Here is a 19,599-nt window from a genome sequence, read left to right on the forward strand (position 1 = left end):
CGGGCGGGTGGACAGTGTGATCACATACTTGCGTGACAGGGGGGATTTCAGCGGAGGAAACCCCCCTGTACTCCACACTGGAGCCCGTACCTCCCACAGCTGACCGATGGTAAGCGGCGCGCTCTGCCTTCACCGCTCCACACTGGCATCCTCCGGATCCTCCCCTCGATGCTGGGCTGTGACGTGCGGTAGTCACCGCCCACAGCCCAGTCAATCAGTGTGAGTGGCGCCGGCATCCTCTGACGTAAGCGTGAAGTTTGAGAGCCCGGAAATGCCGGGACGTCAGAGGATGCTGGCGACCACAGCTCCAGGGGGTCATGTGACAGGCACTGAGCATGCAGGATAGAGCCGCTCAGTGCCAGAACTGGAAATACAAGCCAATGGAGAAGATGCATATAATGGTAAGTGACACTCATTGGGAAAATAAAAAAAATGGGTGAACCACCCCTTTAAGATTCAGCATTCTCCTTTTATTCCACCTTGAAAGGTTTGCTTTGCTTACAAATTTTCACCATTCCCATGGAGAATGAAAGAATGGAGCAGAGATATTCAAGATTTGTTCCAATTAGATAGGGCACTGCAGAGCCTTATTCTCTGGAGCTGTGAGAGTCCCAGTTGTTGGACCGCAATAATAATAAGATATCCCTTATTCTATAGATAAAAAAATAGAGCGCCTTTTAATAACGAAGTTCCATAAATATAATTTAATATATTCCAATACTTCAATGTCAGATGGCATCAGGTTTGATATTTTAAAGGGAATTTGTCAGTAGGTTTTTGCTATGTAATCTGACATATGAGAGACACACTTTTCTCTGTACAGTTCAGTTTTTGAGCTGTGTATAACCAGGCCACACCACAGCTTTCTGTGTGCATTGTATAGTGACAGAGTTGCTAATCGTCGCATAGTTAGACTAGGAGGCACAAGCCCAGTTGTCCTGTAATGATCTGCTGATTAAAACACTGCTCGGTTACTGTAGTCAGGGTCTCTGCTGCTATACTATTGTGTTGTCAGACTACATAGCAAAAACCTGCTGACATTCCCTTTAAGGAATTATTTATGCACAACCCTGTATCATGGCTCCAAGTCAAAACTATATAATTTAGTTGAAAAGACAGGATTCAATCCAATCCTTGGGATTGTAATGCAGGTGTGTGTGTGTGTGTGTGTGTGTGTATATTAAAGGGAATGTGTGATCACAATATTACCTATAGTTTAAATAACACAAAAACTTGATTTAAATTGTTTTCCCCCAATATGTGCGTAGTAATAAAAAAAAAAACCTGCCATTTTCACTCTTTTCTGTTTTGTACAGATGACTTTTCAGCAATCTCATTATGATCACAGACAGGTTTCTAATGCCAGGTAATGACTCTAGAGTAGATTACACAGGATTCACCATTCACAGTAGGTAATAGTTACAGCTCACCTCCTACACCTTGCTGTACAAAAAGCTTCTGTACAATACAATAAAGTCTGAGCCAGCTTACTGCTCCCTATGTCAATATGGCAGCTAAAGGGGATATATGATCATATATTATGCCTAGTGGACATTGTGAAAATTGCATTTTATTTATAGCATTATGCTAAATTGAAAAAACTAATTTTTCAAAGGATAGCAAATCACCAACACAAGCAATGGCTCAGGACAATGAAACAATAGTTCAGTCCAATGTATACAGCAGGTAAAAATACACCGATTTAAGTAAATATATTTCTTTGTCGCTCCATTGGGAGACCCAGACAATTGGGTGTATAGCTTCTGCCTCTGGAGGCCACACAAAGTATTACACTTTTAAAAAAGTGTAACCCCTCCCCTCTGCCTGTACACCCTCCCGTGGACCACGGGCTCCTCAGTTTTATGCTTTGTGTGGAAGGAGGAAGGCGCCTCATGCACTTCCTGGGGAAGATGGTTGCAGCTATGGAGGCAGTGCCGTTCGCGCAATTCCATCTACGGCCTCTCCAATGGGACATTCTTCGCAAATGGGACAAGAGTTCGGCTTCCCTCGACAAGAACATCTCTCTTTCCCTTGCAACCAAAACATCACTTCAGTCGTGGCTCCTACCCACATCTCTGTCTCGGGGAAAATCCTTCCTACCCCCAACCTGGGCCGTGGTCACCACGGACGCGAGCCTGTCAGGTTGGGGAGCGGTTTTTCTCCACCACAGGGCTCAAGGAACCTGGACTCCAATAGAATCGTCCCTTCAGATCAATATCCTGGAGATAAGGGCAATATATCTAGCCCTATTGGCTTTCCATCGGTGGCTGGAGGGCAGGCAGATCCGAATCCAGTCGGACAACGCCACTGCCGTCGCCCACATCAACCACCAAGGCGGCACTCGCAGTCGTCAAGCCTTCCAGGAAGTCCGGCGGATTCTGCTGTGGGTGGAAGTCACAGGCTCCACCATCTCCGCAGTTCACATCCCGGGCGTAGAAAACTGGGAAGCAGATTTTCTCAGTCGTCAGGGCATGGACGCGGGGGAATGGTCTCTTCACCCAGACGTGTTTCGAGAGATCTGTCGCCGCTGGGGAACGCCGGACGTCGATCTCATGGCGTCACGGCACAACAAGGTCCCGGCCTTCATGGCACGGTCTCAGGATCACAGAGCTCTGGCAGCGGACGCTTTGGTCCAGGATTGGTCGCAGTTTCGACTGCCTTATGTGTTTCCCCCTCTGGCGATGCTGCCCAGGGTACTACGCAAGATCCGGTCCGACTGCCGTCGCGCCATTCTCGTCGCTCCAGACTGGCCGAGGCGGTCGTGGTATCCGTATCTGTGGCATCTCACGGTGCGTCAACCGTGGGCACTTCCAGACCGCCCAGACTTGCTGTTACAAGGCCCGTTTTTCCATCTGAATTCTGTGGCCCTCAACCTGACTGTGTGGCCATTGAGTCCTGGCTCCTAGCGTCTTCAGGGTTATCTCAGGATGTCATTGCCACCATGAGACAAGCCAGGAAGCCAACGTCCGCCAAGATCTATTACAGGTCTTGGCAAATCTTCTTATCCTGGTGCTCTAACGGTTTTCCTCCATGGCCGTTTGCCTTACCCACATTTCTTTCATTCCTACAATCTGGAATGGACAAGGGTTTGTCCCTCGGCTCTCTCAAGGGCCAAGTGTCGGCGCTCTCCGTGTTTTTTCAAAAGCGTCTAGCCAGGCTTCCGCAGGTCCGCACGTTCCTGAAGGGGGTTTGCCACATGGTCCCACCTTACAAACGTCCGTTGGAACCTTGGGATCGTAACAGGGTCCTGACGGCTCTTCAAAAGCCGCCTTTTTAGCCGCTGCGGGATGTCTCTCTCTCCCGTCTTTCTCAGAAGGTGCCTTCCTGGTGGCAGTCACATCACTTCGGAGAGTGTCTGAGCTTGCAGCGCTGTCATGCAAAGCTCCCTTCCTGGTTTTCCACCAGGATAAGGTGGTTCTGTGTCCTGTCCCGGAATTTCTCCCTAAGGTGGTATCCCCTTTTCATCTAAATCAGGATATCTCCTTGCCTTCCTTTTGCCCTAATCCAATTCACCAGTGTGAAAAGGATTTGCACTCTTTGGATCTAGTGAGAGCACTCCGTTTCTACGTGTCTCGCACGGCGCCCCTGCGCCGTTCAGACGCACTCTTTGTCCTTGTCGCTGGCCAGCGTAAGGGCTCTCAGGCCTCCAAGTCAACCTTGGCTCGGTGGATGAAGGAACCGATTCTCGAGGCCTACCGTAGTTCTGGGCTTCCACTTCCTTCAGGGCTGAAAGCCCATTCTACCAGAGCCGTGGGTGCGTCCTGGGCATTGCGGCACCGGGCGACGGCTCAGCAGGTGTGTCAGGCAGCTACGTGGTCTAAGCAACAGCAAAGTGGAGGGGAAGGATCCAGCACAAATTCCTTATTGATAAAAAGTTTTTCTTATTCTTTATTGAAGTATTAAAAGCAAAAACAAAAGGAGACCGAAGATGGGAAACATACATTAAAGCATGGGTGCTCTTAACGCGTTTCGGACTTTAAATAAAAACAAACTAAGTCCTTAGTCATAAGTGACCCATACTGTGCAGAGTACTGCTCTTATAGACTGACTAACAAGCTCTAAGTTAGGGGTAGAACGAAGATGCAGTAATTAATTAACAAAAGGGTGTAATTAAGTTAAGCTAATTGAAAGGCAGTGAGTGAACCATGGGGAATGCAAGGTATATACCGTGGCGATGTTGAAATATTTCAGACATATACAAAAAGTCCACATAACGAGCGAGATCCATAAATGCCTACATATAAACCTATACACGTATAAAAACATATTTTTTATAAAGACTATATGAAAAAATATATAAAGAAAGGAGGATATATGTATCAGTAAATATATATACATGTATATGCATTTAAACGAACCCAACCATGTGTCAAATAACCCAAATATATGACAATATGACATAAATAAATAAATAAATCACACAGCAATACTACAAATGTATAAATAAATAAATATGATAGAGATGATGCATGCTGTAACACCCAGTTCATTGTAAATTAGGTCCATGTGTATTTCATTATAACATTTATACATTTGCAAAATTGACTAAGATCTTTGGATATAAAGAATATAACAAATATCATAAAATGGATAAATAAATATATGATAGGTGTATGCCTGCATGATCTCTATCATAAATAAAAAATGTGGAATATATGAAAAATATATGAAAAATATATACATATCCTATAATATAAAATATACAATTCGATCAACCACTGAAATGTAAGCACGGATATTCCTATAAATAAATTGAACCTACTGCAAAGACATACAAGTCTACACATACATAGTATAAATATGTGTATATATATATGTGTATATAGCTATGTGAACACTAGCCGCCAAAATGGAGGTATGGGTCTAATAAGGATTCATAATGAATATGGAAAAATATGTACATATAAAGGAACAAGTGACTACTACCAGAGGGAAGGGGTGGGGGGGGGGAGGTGGGGGGAGGGGAAGGGGGGTATGGGGAAGGGGTAGACGGGACGGGTTCTATTCACTCACGTGGCGGTAATTAAAAAATATAACGGAGGTCTGAACGATAATTGAGACCCTCAGGGTACCTAGTATTAAGTCTGAGGATCCAACCTGCTTCTGCATATAATAGTGCCTGGAACCAATCTCCTCCCCGAAGAGGCCTGGGGACGTACTCGATACCTGTAACTACGAGAGAAGAAAAATCAGCAGCATGATGGTCTACAAAATGTTTGGTGAGACCAGACAAAGAGCGTTTCTGTGATGGAAGCGTACAGGAGAAGGCTGTATCCTGAGACTGGGGACCCCGTGTATGTTCTGACATTCTAACTCTCAGGGGTCTGGAGGTACACCCAATATAACTCTTTTTACAGGTAGTACACGTGGCTTTATATATAATGTGTGTCGAGGAACAATTTATGAAGGTCTTGATCTTGTATTCCCTATTGTTGGTACCAGTAACAATTTTGGTCGTATGCATAAACTTACATAGGCCACAACGACTCGAACCACATTTGAACGAGCCTGAAATACTAAGCCAGTTCTTATGTGAATCTGACTTCTGGGTTGTGTACATACTTGGTGCAACCATATTACCTACAGTACAGGCTCTTTTAGCTACTATATTAACACCTTGCGAGAGAATGGAATTCAATATCCTGTCCTGTTGGAGAAGGGGGAGGAAGCGAAGAATAACCTCTTTAATCCGGAAAAAATCTACACTATAAGGAGTGGAGAAAGTGATTCTCTCCATACGTCCGGCTGATTTATCAGTGTCAAGAAGTAAACTGGCACGGGTTTTATTATCCACAATGGAGGATGCTCTACTTATGGTGTGCTTTGAATAGCCCCTCCTCCCTAACATATTTTTAATACGGACAGCTTCACTGGAATAGGATGATTCAGAGGAACAAAGTCTCTTCGCACGCAAAAGTTCTCCCACAGGTAAGTTCTGTAATGTGTGGGGCATATGACAACTATTCGTGTGGAGGGATGCGTTGCCACTAATAGGTTTCCTATACAGGACAGATTCGATGGCACCAGTGATGGGATTACCGGATAATGAAATATCCAAAAAAGGAGCTTGTTGCATATAAACGTTCACTGTAAACCTCAAATTTAGGTTGTTATTATTGAGGTAAGCACTTAATGAGTTAGAAAATTCTTGTACAGTACCCTGATCATGAATATTACATATTAATAATTGGTCGTCTATATATCTGGCGTACCAGGAAATTTGATCCAAAAAGGGGTTACTGTCAATGTGAATGTATTGCTCCTCCCAATATGCCATATAGATGTTAGCTAAGGCACATGAAAAACTGGCCCCCATGGGGCATCCCGAAATTTGAAGGTAATAGGTGCCATTGAATTGAAAATAGTTGTGCCTTAAGAGAAAACCAGTTACCATAAGAATAAATTCCTTAAAACCATCCTCCAGTGAACTGTATTTTTCTAGATGAAAAAATAGAGCCTGCAAGGCTTCATCATGGGGAATACTTGGGTATAATGATATCACATCACTAGTGATCCAAAAAGAATTATTGGTCCAGCTCATTTTCTCCAGGTTTTGTAACAGACTCTTAGTGTCTCTTATGTAACCTGTTGTACGCTTCATCAATGGTTGAAGAATGTTATCTAACCAATCGCTAAGGTTGCCTGTCAGGGACCCTGTACTCGCCACTATAGGCCTTAGGGGGGGAGGGAATACATCTTTATGGATTTTGGGAAGTCCCTGAAATATCGGACATACTGGTTTATTCACCAAAAGGTATTCATACGTTTTTTTACTGATAAAACCCCACTCAAGTCCTTGTGACAATATTTTCTGAAGTTTAATTAGGAAAATGGAAGTAGGGTCATTAGACAAACATCTATAGGTGGTGGTGTCACTTAATATCAGATTAATTTCCCTCTCATATAGTGTGTTGTCCAATATGACCACCGATCCCCCTTTGTCTGCTTTTCGGATGACAATGTGCTTATTATTCTTAAGTGTCTTAAGCGCATTCCTCTCATGAGGGGATAAATTGTCCTGAATGTCCGATGTGGACTCTAGGATTTGTTTGACCTCTGTCTCTATGAGATCTTGATAGGTGTCCATGACAGGCACCCTAGAGGCCACAGGATAAAAGACTGGGTTTTTTATACTGAAAGGAGGTTGCTTGGATAAAATGGTATGGGATTCACTAAGTTCCTGGAGATTAGAGATGGAAATCTGTTCCTTGAGATTAAGATGCAAAGGGATTGAAATAGTATCATCCGTCTCTGATGTTGGTGGATAACTGCCATCCGTGTTGTCCTGGTCGATGTTAAAGAAATGTTTTTTAATCGTGAGATTCCGAATAAATCTGTTCACGTCCTTTACTGTCTGGAACAAATTAGCTCTTTTATTCGGAGCAAAATTAAGACCCTTTTGCAAAACATCAATTTGGGCGGAGCTTAGAGAGCATGCGGAAAGATTTACGATAGCAATCTCGTCAGGTTCTGTTGTTTTTAATTCCTCCAGTAATGGCGTTTCTTGGGGCGCAGGGAATATCTCTTTTCTGCAGTGCTTATGTTTCCTCCCCCCTCTCCGCGATTTCCGTTTTTTGCAAGCGGTAAGTCCTTTGTATGGTGGGGGGTATGGATCTCTCTGGTAGATTCGTAAGAACTCAGGCTACCATCTGTTGAATCCATCTCAGTTGAGGAAAAATTCACAGATCTATCCCCCTGAGGGTAATGCTGGCGTTTCTTTAGAATGGATTTGTGTCTCCTAATGCCCTGCCAAGTATACACTTGCTTGGATTCGTAATCTTTAACATCTCTGTGATATTTACCTTGTTTAAGTTCCATTATATCAGCTTCAATGTTGTCAATGGTATTTCTGAATCTAGAATTCAGCTTATCGAAGTCTGATTTGTCGTAGGTTTTCACAAGGTAATCATGAACGCCTTTGATTTTACTGTCTAGATCTGAGATCCGTAATAGCTCTTCTCTGACAATAAGGTCCATTAACTTAAGCGAACAGGATGATAGGATGGAATTCCATTCTTCCAGGAATTTGTCCGAAAAAACATATGTGGGATTCTTTTTAATTCTAAGGCCCCTGGGGACCATATTTTTCTCAATGTATTTTTTGAGGGTCATTGAGTCCCACCAAGTTTTTAGTCTTTGTACAGACAATTTCTCCAGGTCCCAGAAAGTGTGTATACCATCATTATGTAAATGAGTATCTTGAGCTGAATATGCATCAGTGGGCTCAGAAAAAATAGTATCCACCCTCTTTCTTCGTTCTTCATTCTCCAAGAAAGCAGAAGTGTCCATACTAACTGATGTGCAATATGCTGCAGTCTTTCAAACAAATAATGTATGTGCCCAAAAATATTCTAGACTTCGGTCTCCTTAAATATCAAGGTTGTTTTGTGCATGAAAGTGGCAATATCGCCAAAAATATATGAACAAAAAGAAATATATTTTCTCTTTCAATGCTTGTATATACATATAGGCATATAAATGTTCGTATTTATATGTATGCAGTTTACCAAGGGTGGCAGGGAGCACGAACAAGGACCAACAAGCAATGCATGGAAGGGAGAAAAAGATTCAGCTCACCTGCTAGCCAAACTGCTCAAATCCTTAGGGTGCAAGGGTCCGCTGGTAGGTCCACGCCAGCATGGGATAAGCAACAGCAAAGTGGAGGGGAAGGATCCAGCACAAATTCCTTATTGATAAAAAGTTTTTCTTATTCTTTATTGAAGTATTAAAAGCAAAAACAAAAGGAGACCGAAGATGGGAAACATACATTAAAGCATGGGTGCTCTTAACGCGTTTCGGACTTTAAATAAAAACAAACTAAGTCCTTAGTCATAAGTGACCCATACTGTGCAGAGTACTGCTCTTATAGACTGACTAACAAGCTCTAAGTTAGGGGTAGAACGAAGATGCAGCAATTAATTAACAAAAGGGTGTAATTAAGTTAAGCTAATTGAAAGGCAGTGAGTGAACCATGGGGAATGCAAGGTATATACCGTGGCGATGTTGAAATATTTCAGACATATACAAAAAGTCCACATAACGAGCGAGATCCATAAATGCCTACATATAAACCTATACACGTATAAAAACATATTTTTATAAAGACTATATGAAAAAATATATAAAGAAAGGAGGATATATGTATCAGTAAATATATATACATGTATATGCATTTAAACGAACCCAACCATGTGTCAAATAACCCAAATATATGACAATATGACATAAATAAATAAATAAATCACACAGCAATCCTACAAATGTATAAATAAATAAATATGATAGAGATGATGCATGCTGTAACACCCAGTTCATTGTAAATTAGGTCCATGTGTATTTCATTATAACATTTATACATTTGCAAAATTGACTAAGATCTTTGGATATAAAGAATATAACAAATATCATAAAATGGATAAATAAATATATGATAGGTGTATGCCTGCATGATCTCTATCATAAATAAAAAATGTGGAATATATGAAAAATATATGAAAAATATACACATATCCTATAATATAAAATATACAATTCGATCAACCACTGAAATGTAAGCACGGATATTCCTATAAATAAATTGAACCTACTGCAAAGACATACAAGTCTACACATACATAGTATAAATATGTGTATATATATATGTGTATATAGCTATGTGAACACTAGCCGCCAAAATGGAGGTATGGGTCTAATAAGGATTCATAATGAATATGGAAAAATATGTACATATAAAGGAACAAGTGACTACTACCAGAGGGAAGGGGTGGGGGGGGGGAGGGGGAGGGAGGTGGAGGGGGAGGGAGGTGGGGGGGGGAAGGGGGGTATGGGGAAGGGGTAGACGGGACGGGTTCTATTCACTCACGTGGCGGTAATTAAAAAATATAACGGAGGTCTGAACGATAATCGGGATGCCCCATGGGGGCCAGTTTTTCATGTGCCTTAGCTAACATCTATATGGCATATTGGGAGGAGCAATACATTCACATTGACAGTAACCCCTTTTTGGATCAAATTTCCTGGTACGCCAGATATATAGACGACCAGTTATTAATATGTAATATTCATGATCAGGGTACTGTACAAGAATTTTCTAACTCATTAAGTGCTTACCTCAATAATAACAACCTAAATTTGAGGTTTACAGTGAACGTTTATATGCAACAAGCTCCTTTTTTGGATATTTCATTATCCGGTAATCCCATCACTGGTGCCATCGAATCTGTCCTGTATAGGAAACCTATTAGTGGCAACGCATCCCTCCACGCGAATAGTTGTCATATGCCCCACACATTACAGAACTTACCTGTGGGAGAACTTTTGCGTGCGAAGAGACTTTGTTCCTCTGAATCATCCTATTCCAGTGAAGCTGTCCGTATTAAAAATATGTTAGGGAGGAGGGGCTATTCAAAGCACACCATAAGTAGAGCATCCTCCATTGTGGATAATAAAACCCGTGCCAGTTTACTTCTTGACACTGATAAATCAGCCGGACGTATGGAGAGAATCACTTTCTCCACTCCTTATAGTGTAGATTTTTTCCGGATTAAAGAGGTTATTCTTCGCTTCCTCCCCCTTCTCCAACAGGACAGGATATTGAATTCCATTCTCTCGCAAGGTGTTAATATAGTAGCTAAAAGAGCCTGTACTGTAGGTAATATGGTTGCACCAAGTATGTACACAACCCAGAAGTCAGATTCACATAAGAACTGGCTTAGTATTTCAGGCTCGTTCAAATGTGGTTCGAGTCGTTGTGGCCTATGTAAGTTTATGCATACGACCAAAATTGTTACTGGTACCAACAATAGGGAATACAAGATCAAGACCTTCATAAATTGTTCCTCGACACACATTATATATAAAGCCACGTGTACTACCTGTAAAAAGAGTTATATTGGGTGTACCTCCAGACCCCTGAGAGTTAGAATGTCAGAACATACACGGGTTCCCCAGTCTCAGGATACAGCCTTCTCCTGTACGCTTCCATCACAGAAATGCTCTTTGTCTGGTCTCACCAAACATTTTGTAGACCATCATGCTGCTGATTTTTCTTCTCTCGTAGTTACAGGTATCGAGTACGTCCCCAGGCCTCTTCGGGGAGGAGATTGGTTCCAGGCACTATTATATGCAGAAGCAGGTTGGATCCTCAGACTTAATACTAGGTACCCTGAGGGTCTCAATTATCGTTCAGACCTCCGTTATATTTTTTAATTACCGCCACGTGAGTGAATAGAACCCGTCCCGTCTACCCCTTCCCCATACCCCCCTTCCCCTCCCCCCACCTCCCCCCCCCCACCCCTTCCCTCTGGTAGTAGTCACTTGTTCCTTTATATGTACATATTTTTCCATATTCATTATGAATCCTTATTAGACCCATACCTCCATTTTGGCGGCTAGTGTTCACATAGCTATATACACATATATATATACACATATTTATACTATGTATGTGTAGACTTGTATGTCTTTGCAGTAGGTTCAATTTATTTATAGGAATATCCGTGCTTACATTTCAGTGGTTGATCGAATTGTATATTTTATATTATAGGATATGTATATATTTTTCATATATTTTTCACATATTCCACATTTTTTATTTATGATAGAGATCATGCAGGCATACACCTATCATATATTTATTTATCCATTTTATGATATTTGTTATATTCTTTATATCCAAAGATCTTAGTCAATTTTGCAAATGTATAAATGTTATAATGAAATACACATGGACCTAATTTACAATGAACTGGGTGTTACAGCATGCATCATCTCTATCATATTTATTTATTTATACATTTGTAGTATTGCTGTGTGATTTATTTATTTATGTCATATTGTCATATATTTGGGTTATTTGACACATGGTTGGGTTCGTTTAAATGCATATACATGTATATATATTTACTGATACATATATCCTCCTTTCTTTATATATTTTTTCATATAGTCTTTATAAAAATATGTTTTTATACGTGTATAGGTTTATATGTAGGCATTTATGGATCTCGCTCGTTATGTGGACTTTTTGTATATGTCTGAAATATTTCAACATCGCCACGGTATATACCTTGCATTCCCCATGGTTCACTCACTGCCTTTCAATTAGCTTAACTTAATTACACCCTTTTGTTAATTAATTACTGCATCTTCGTTCTACCCCTAACTTAGAGCTTGTTAGTCAGTCTATAAGAGCAGTACTCTGCACAGTATGGGTCACTTATGACTAAGGACTTAGTTTGTTTTTATTTAAAGTCCGAAACGCGTTAAGAGCACCCATGCTTTAATGTATGTTTCCCATCTTCGGTCTCCTTTTGTTTTTGCTTTTAATACTTCAATAAAGAATAAGAAAAACTTTTTATCAATAAGGAATTTGTGCTGGATCCTTCCCCTCCACTTTGCTGTTGCTTATCCCATGCTGGCGTGGACCTACCAGCGGACCCTTGCACCCTAAGGATTTGAGCAGTTTGGCTAGCAGGTGAGCTGAATCTTTTTCTCCCTTCCATGCATAGCTACGTGGTCTAGTCTGCACACTTTCACGAAGCACTATCAAGTGCATACCTATGCTTCGGCAGACGCCAGTCTAGGTAGGCGAGTCCTCCAGGCGGCGGTTGCCCACCTGTAAGAGGGGGCCGTTTTCGGCTCTTTTTATTGAGGTATTCTTTTTCCCACCCAGGGACTGCTCTTGGACGTCCCAATTGTCTGGGTCTCACAATGGAGCGACAAAGAAAAAGGGAATTTTGTTTACTTACCGTAAATTCCTTTTCTTCTAGCTCCTATTGGGAGACCCAGCACCCGCCCCTGTGCCCTTCGGGCTGGTTGTTCTTTTGTGTACACATGTTGTTGATGTTAATTTTTTCTTTTGGTTATAGTTTGTTCTCCGAACATCCTTCGGATTGAATTTACCCTAGACCAATTTATAAGTTTTCTCCTTCCTGCTTTTGCACCAAAACTGAGGAGCCCGTGATCCACGGGAGGGTGTATAGGCAGAGGGGAGGGGTTACACTTTTTTAAAAGTGTAATACTTTGTGTGGCCTCCAGAGGCAGAAGCTATACACCCAATTGTCTGGGTCTCCCAATAGGAGCTAGAAGAAAAGGAATTTACGGTAAGTAAACAAAATTCCCTTTTTCTAAGAGCTATTGACACACATTTCTTCCCAAATGTCGGTAACCCATCTAGTCTACATAGGCAAAGATATCAAACCATAGATGTCTAAAAAATAAGTTGTGTAGTGATGAGAACTGACACAGGGAAAAAGTATTGAACACACTTACTGAAATTTATTTACTATTCGTACAAAAGCCTTTGTTGGTGACATGTATGCAGTAAATATATTTCATTGGAGGACACAGGACCTTGGGTGTATGCTGCTGTCACTAGGAGGCTGACACTAAGTAGACAAAAAGATGTCAGCTCCTCCCTAGCAGTGTACATCCCGAGCCGGAGGCAGATCTCTGCCAGTTTTTTGCTTAGTGTCGTAGGAGGCTGATGTGGGCTCACAGCCCCCCCAGGCCACTTTTATTTTTTTCATCGGCGAGCTCATCGCTTTCACTATTGTATTTATTTAAGGTAACCCTGATGCCCAGGTCCCCCAGGGATTCCCTGGGTGTGGAGCGGGCACATCTCCAAGAGCACCCTGCTCCATCTCCTACGGAAGCACAGGGCCGAGTTGACATGGGCCCCCTCTTTCCCCTGATCCATAACCTAGGGATGCACAGGGTCGAGCTGACATGGTCCCCCTCCCCTGATCCACCTCCTAGGGTGCCGTCCAAGGGATGCATAAGATTGAGGCAGCAAGGGCTCCCCCGACGCCCCCTCTGCAGCGTGTCTGTGGATCTTCGGTCAGGCCTCCCCGTGTACCCTCAGGACACGGGCTCTCAGAGTGCATCAGGCTGGATGCATAGGCAGCTCCGTGACCCCCCCCCCGATGATTCCCCAGAGGCGTCCAGAGCTTACCAGCAGGAGGGAGGAGAGGCGATTCTAATGTGCAGTCAGCAGGAGACGCAGCAATTCGGATGTCCAGTGGCACAACAGGTAGGACTTCCTTGTTTGTCTGTACCGCGCCGCCAGTGGAGGACTCCCCCCTAGCTTATTTAGGCCCCAGTATGGGCCTACTCCGGCAGCCCAGCACGCTAAGCCTTCTCCCTGCGTTCGAGCGTCCGATTCGCCCTGGCTGTTTGTCTCCGCCTCCCCTCCTTACATTACATCCTGGCCGCACTCCTCGCAGGGACTGTACCCAAGACCCACAGCTCACCCAGGAGCCCCCCCCCAACGCAGCCGTCGTCGACGCTCCCAGCCCCAGTGTGCTGCCTCCCCCGGAATGGTTGGCTTTGCTGTCCCAGTTTGTAGAGTCTCTCTCCAGGTCATCACAGACCATAGCGCAAGCATTGCAGCTTCTTCCTGCGCGCGGCCATGACTCCCGGGAGCGGGCAGATCAGCCATCTCAGGGCTGATAATCACTCGGATCCAGGGACCTTTACAAGAGAGCAGAAACGCGCCCGCCAGGCCTCCTTCTTCAAGCTCATCCCAACGGTCCCTCTCCCTCCCGGGACCCGACCACCGCTCGTCCCCGAACCCATTTGATGTCTCAGGTGAGAACTCCGACGAGGGGCTTCAGCTCGATCTGGATCGGACGGCAGACATACGGCGCATGGTGGACAGCCTGGTCAAGGCGGTAAGTCAAACGCTGAAGATTCAGGACAATCCGGTCTCCATCCAAGGCATGCACATCTTTCAGAGGACGAAACGCACCCATAGGTTCTTCAGCAGTTATCCAGAATTCGCTGAGATACTGCGTAAGCACAGACAGCAGCCAGACAAGAACTTCAACAATCGTAAGTACATAGACTTACATTTTCCCTTCTCTGAGGAACTCCGGAAGGAATGGGCAGACTCACCGATAGTCGATCCACCAGTATCCCGCCTGTCTTCTCATACAGTCATGTCTCGTCCTAACGGTGCGTCTCTCCGAGACGCCACGGATCGCAGCATTAATCGGTTCTCCCGATCGGCCTTCGAGGCAGCTGGCTCTGTTCTTTCACCAGCATTTGCCTCCAAGGCTCTAATAGCCTGGGCAGACTCACTTCGAAGAGGCCTTTGCTCCAGCGCTGGTCCTCAGGAACGCCTCAACATCTTAGTACAGATCGCACTCGCGGGTGAGTACCTCATCAACGCCGCCCTGATCTCAGCAAACTGTGCAGCCCACGCGACTAGCAACACCGTGGCCATCCGCCATGCCCTTTGGCTCAGAGTCTGGAATGCGGACGTGGCCTCTAAAAAGTCTCTCACCAATCTCCCCTTTTTAGGTGGACGTCTATTTGGCGACAGACTGGACCAGATGATTTCTGAGGCGACGGGTGGGAAAAGCACCTCCCTTTCACAACGCAGACCCAGGCGCCCTCCTTGCAGGCATCAACCTGCCTGCTTCCAGTCCTGTCGTAACTTCAACTCTACAGTCCAACCCAGAAGGAACCGTTCCCCTCCAAGAAACAGAAGGGCTCAGTCATTTAAAACCAACCCCTCCTAGCTCTTGAGACCACGCCAGTCGAGAAAGGCTTCTTCAGGATCCCAGCATTATTCGTCCAAATGCCTTTCGGCCTCCGCACAGAAGTGCCAGACTTGTGGTGGGACGGCTGTCCCTGTTCCAACAGGTCTGGCTTCCGTTGACCACAGACGCCTGGATCAGAGAAATCAGTCTCAGGCTACAAAATAGAATTTTCTCCCCCCGCCCCCTCCCACTGAGACGTTTCTTCCAATCTCACCATCCCAACGCACCTGCCTTCTTTCACTCAATCGACTCTCTTCTCCAGTCGAGAGTCTTAATCCCAGTCCCGACCTCCAACCGCTTCAGAGGTTTCTATTCAAATCTCTTTGTGGGCCCCAAGAAGGATGGCACGGTTCGTCCCCTACTGTACTAGAAACTCCTCAACAAGTCCGTCAGAGTTCGGAAGTTTCTAATGGAGTCCCTACTTTCTGTGCTTTCCTTCATGGAGGTCAGCAAGTTCCTAGCTTCCCTGGACATTCAGGACGCGTATCTTCATGTGCCAATAGCCCAGCCACACCAACAATTTCTCCGCTTCGCAGTAGCAGAGGAACATTTCCAGCTCACGGTGCTCCCATTCGGTCTTGCCTTGGCACCCAGAGTGTTCACGAAGGTCATGGCGGCCGCCATGTCTATCCTTCACTCCAGAGGGATCCTGGTCATTCCCTACTTGGACGACCTCCTTGAGAAGAGTTCTTCTTTCGATGACTGACTGTCACGCTTTCTCGCCTGGGATGGCTAATCAATTGGCAGAAATCCTCTCTGACCCCGGCCCGTCGGATTACCTTCTTAAGCATGGTTTTCGATACCAACCAGGGACGAATCTTCCTACCACAAGAAAAGATTTGCTCTCTGCAACGTGGACTACAGGTTCATCGTCACTCGAGTTCCTTCTCCATCCGATTTGGCAGAGTTCTTGGTCAAATGGTAGCGTCTATGGAGGCAGTTCCATAAGCCCAGTTCCATCTTCGCCCCCTTCAGCTGACCATACTACGGAAGTTGGGACAAGTCACCTTTTTCACTGGATCGCAGGATTCATCTATCTCCAGGAACACATCGGTTCCTTCAGTGGTGGACCAGTCGACACAATCGCTCCCGAGGAAGGTCATTTCTACCGCCCCGCTGGCAGATAGTCACCACCGACGCCAGCCTCTTGGGGTGGGGTGCCGTCTTTCGCCATCACACGGCCCACGGACGGTGGTCCCTCCAGGAGAGTCTGCTTCCAATCAACATCCTGGAGATCAGGGCCATTCTAGCACCTCCTTGGGGGCTCCCCTGTCGGGATACAGTCAGACAATGCTACGACGGTAGCTTACATCAACCACCAGGGAGGAACAAGGAGCGTCAGGGCTATGAGAGAGGTCAAGAGGATCATTCAGTGGGTCGAGTCACATCAATCCATGATTTCTGCTGTGCACATCCCCGGTGTGGAAAATTAAGCGTCCGACTTCCTCAGCAGGGAAGGTCTCGCCTCCGGCGAATGGTCTCTCAATAGGGAAGTCTTCAATTAAAACTGCCGCCAATGGGGGACCCTGGATGTGGATCTGATGGCCTCCCGGTTCAACCATCAGGTTCCTCAGTTCATCTCCCACTATCGCGACCAGCGGGCAATAGGAGTCGACGCACTGATCCTTTCTCGGAGTCAGTTCAGACTCAAGAAAATCGAGGGATGGGGTCCCAGTCATCCTCGTGGTTCGCAGAGCTCGTCAGCTCATCGCAGATACACCCTGGCACCTCCCAGACCTTCTGTCTCGGGGAGGGCCATCAGAACTCAGGGGTCCTAAATTTGACGGCCTGGCTATTGAATCCTGGGTGCTAGCCCAGGCGGGCTTCTCTCCCAGGGTGATTCAGACCATGATCAGGGCCCAAAACCTGTCTTCGTCAAGGATCTAATACCGTACGTGGAAATCCTTCTTCCGATGGTGTGAAGACAACAACAACCCATCTCCTCTCTCCTGGTCCATGCCAACAATCCTGTCCTTTTTGCAGTCAGGGTTGGACGCAGGTCTCTATGCTTTTCCAAAAGCCTCTTGCTACTTGCCCACATATCAAGACCTTTATTCAGGAGGTTGTGCACTTGACGCCTCCATACCGGGATCCCTTTGAACCATGGGATCTTAATCTGGTGTTAGGTTCACTTCAGGAGTCTCCCTTAGAGCCCTTGAAAGAAGCCTCTCTTTCACATCTTTCCTGGAAGGTGGTCTTTCTAGTGGCCATCGCCTCCAGCAGGAGAGTGTCAGAGCTTGCTGCGCTCTCCTTTCGGTCACCATTTTTGGTTTTCAACCAGGACAAGGTGGTGTTACGTCCGGCTTCCAACTTTTTGCCTAAGGTGGAGTCGCCCTTCCTTCTGCCCAGGCGCCTTGCACAGCCTGGAGCAGTCATTACACACTCTGAACCTGGTTCATGCTCTCAGAACATACGTGTGAAGAACTGCGTCTTTTCGCAAATTGATGCGCTGTTCGTTCTTCCTCTAGGTCCCAAAAGAGGATTGCCTGCTTCCAAGGCTACGATTGCAAGATGGATTTAATCGACCATATCTGAGGCCTTCAGGAGCAGGTCACCTCCGCGGGGAGTAAAGGCACATTCCACCCGCGTGGTGGGAGCGTCTTGGGCGATCCGGCATCGGCCGCACAGGTCTGCAGGGCCGCCACGTGGTCTAGCCTGCATACTTTTGCAAGATTTTACCAATTACATACCCAGGCTTTGGCGGATGCCAGCCTAGGGAGAGAGGTTTTGCAGGCGGCAGTCGCACACCTCTAGGGGTGGTGCAGATTTTCATGAGTTAGACACTCTCGCAAAGGGAGCTGTCTATTCGTACAACGTTAGTAATTCCCACCCAGGGACTGCTTTTGGACGTCCCACAGTCCTGTGTCCCCCAATGAACAATGAAACGAGACAGAAGGATTTTTGTGTACTCACCGTAAAATCTCTTTGAATCTTCATTGGGGGACACAGCTCCCATCCTGATTGTTTGGTTTCTACATTTTGCCTACTTGTTACTGTGGGCTTTGTTCCGGGCCACATATGGCCGGAGTACATGTTATTGGTTTGTACATGTTATTGGTTATTACCTTGACTTAGGTATGGTTGTTCGGTTTCTTTTCCTACTGCTTGTACACTAACTGGTATAGATCCGCCTCCGGCTCGGGGTGTACACTGCTAGGGAGGAGCTAACATCTTTTTGTCTACTTCGTGTCAGCCTCCTAGTTACAGCAGCATACACCCACGGTCCTGTGTCCCCCAATGAAGACTCAAAGAGATTTTACGGTGAGTACACAAAAATCCTTCTTTACTTAGAAAATTGGTGACCTGTTCAGTACTTATTTCACCTGCTGTATGTGGTAGATGTATGTACACTAATGCATTGTGCATTTATTATTTATTACATTGACTAATACAGTATATGTATGAACTATCCTTCTGTTGGTCATTTACAATTATGTTGAATGGTTTAGCCTGGACAACCACTTTCCATTCTCTATACTACAGATAGAAGTCTCCTCTATCACTAAAGAGTGAACAACCATGTTACTTGTTCTTAGATGTCTATTTACTGATCTGTGGATTTTTATGTAAATTAAGCTTTATAGATTTTCAGCAAATGTGCGACGTTAATGTGTATGTTTCCTGAGAAAAATGCATACAGTGTCAGTCAAAAGTTAGGAGCCATGTTCATGCCATGGTTTTACTTTTTCTTATGGGAATGTACACCTTGTAGATTCAAACTAAAGATCTCAAAGGTATACATATATGGAAAACTGTGACCAAAATATGTGTTGAACCTTTGATTCTACAAATCAACTGTTGATGTGCCACATCTGCTCTTTAGAAGCCTTTCCAAGCTGTAATCGGAGTAAAAAGGGTGAACTTTGTGGATTCTAAGGCTTTGTGCCCACGATCGGGGTTCACAGCATTTTGGACACAGCGTGTTTTCGCTGCTTCCAAAATCCTGCACAGTACAAGCACAGTGAATGGGATTTCTAGAAATTCCATGCCCACTGTGCTTGTTTTTCCCGCAACATAAACTGACCTGCGGTGCGGCTTGCAGAGCCTCAGCATG

The sequence above is a fragment of the Anomaloglossus baeobatrachus genome, chromosome 4 (genome assembly GCF_048569485.1).
Source record: "Anomaloglossus baeobatrachus isolate aAnoBae1 chromosome 4, aAnoBae1.hap1, whole genome shotgun sequence".
NCBI classification, from domain to species: Eukaryota; Metazoa; Chordata; class Amphibia; order Anura; family Aromobatidae; genus Anomaloglossus; species Anomaloglossus baeobatrachus.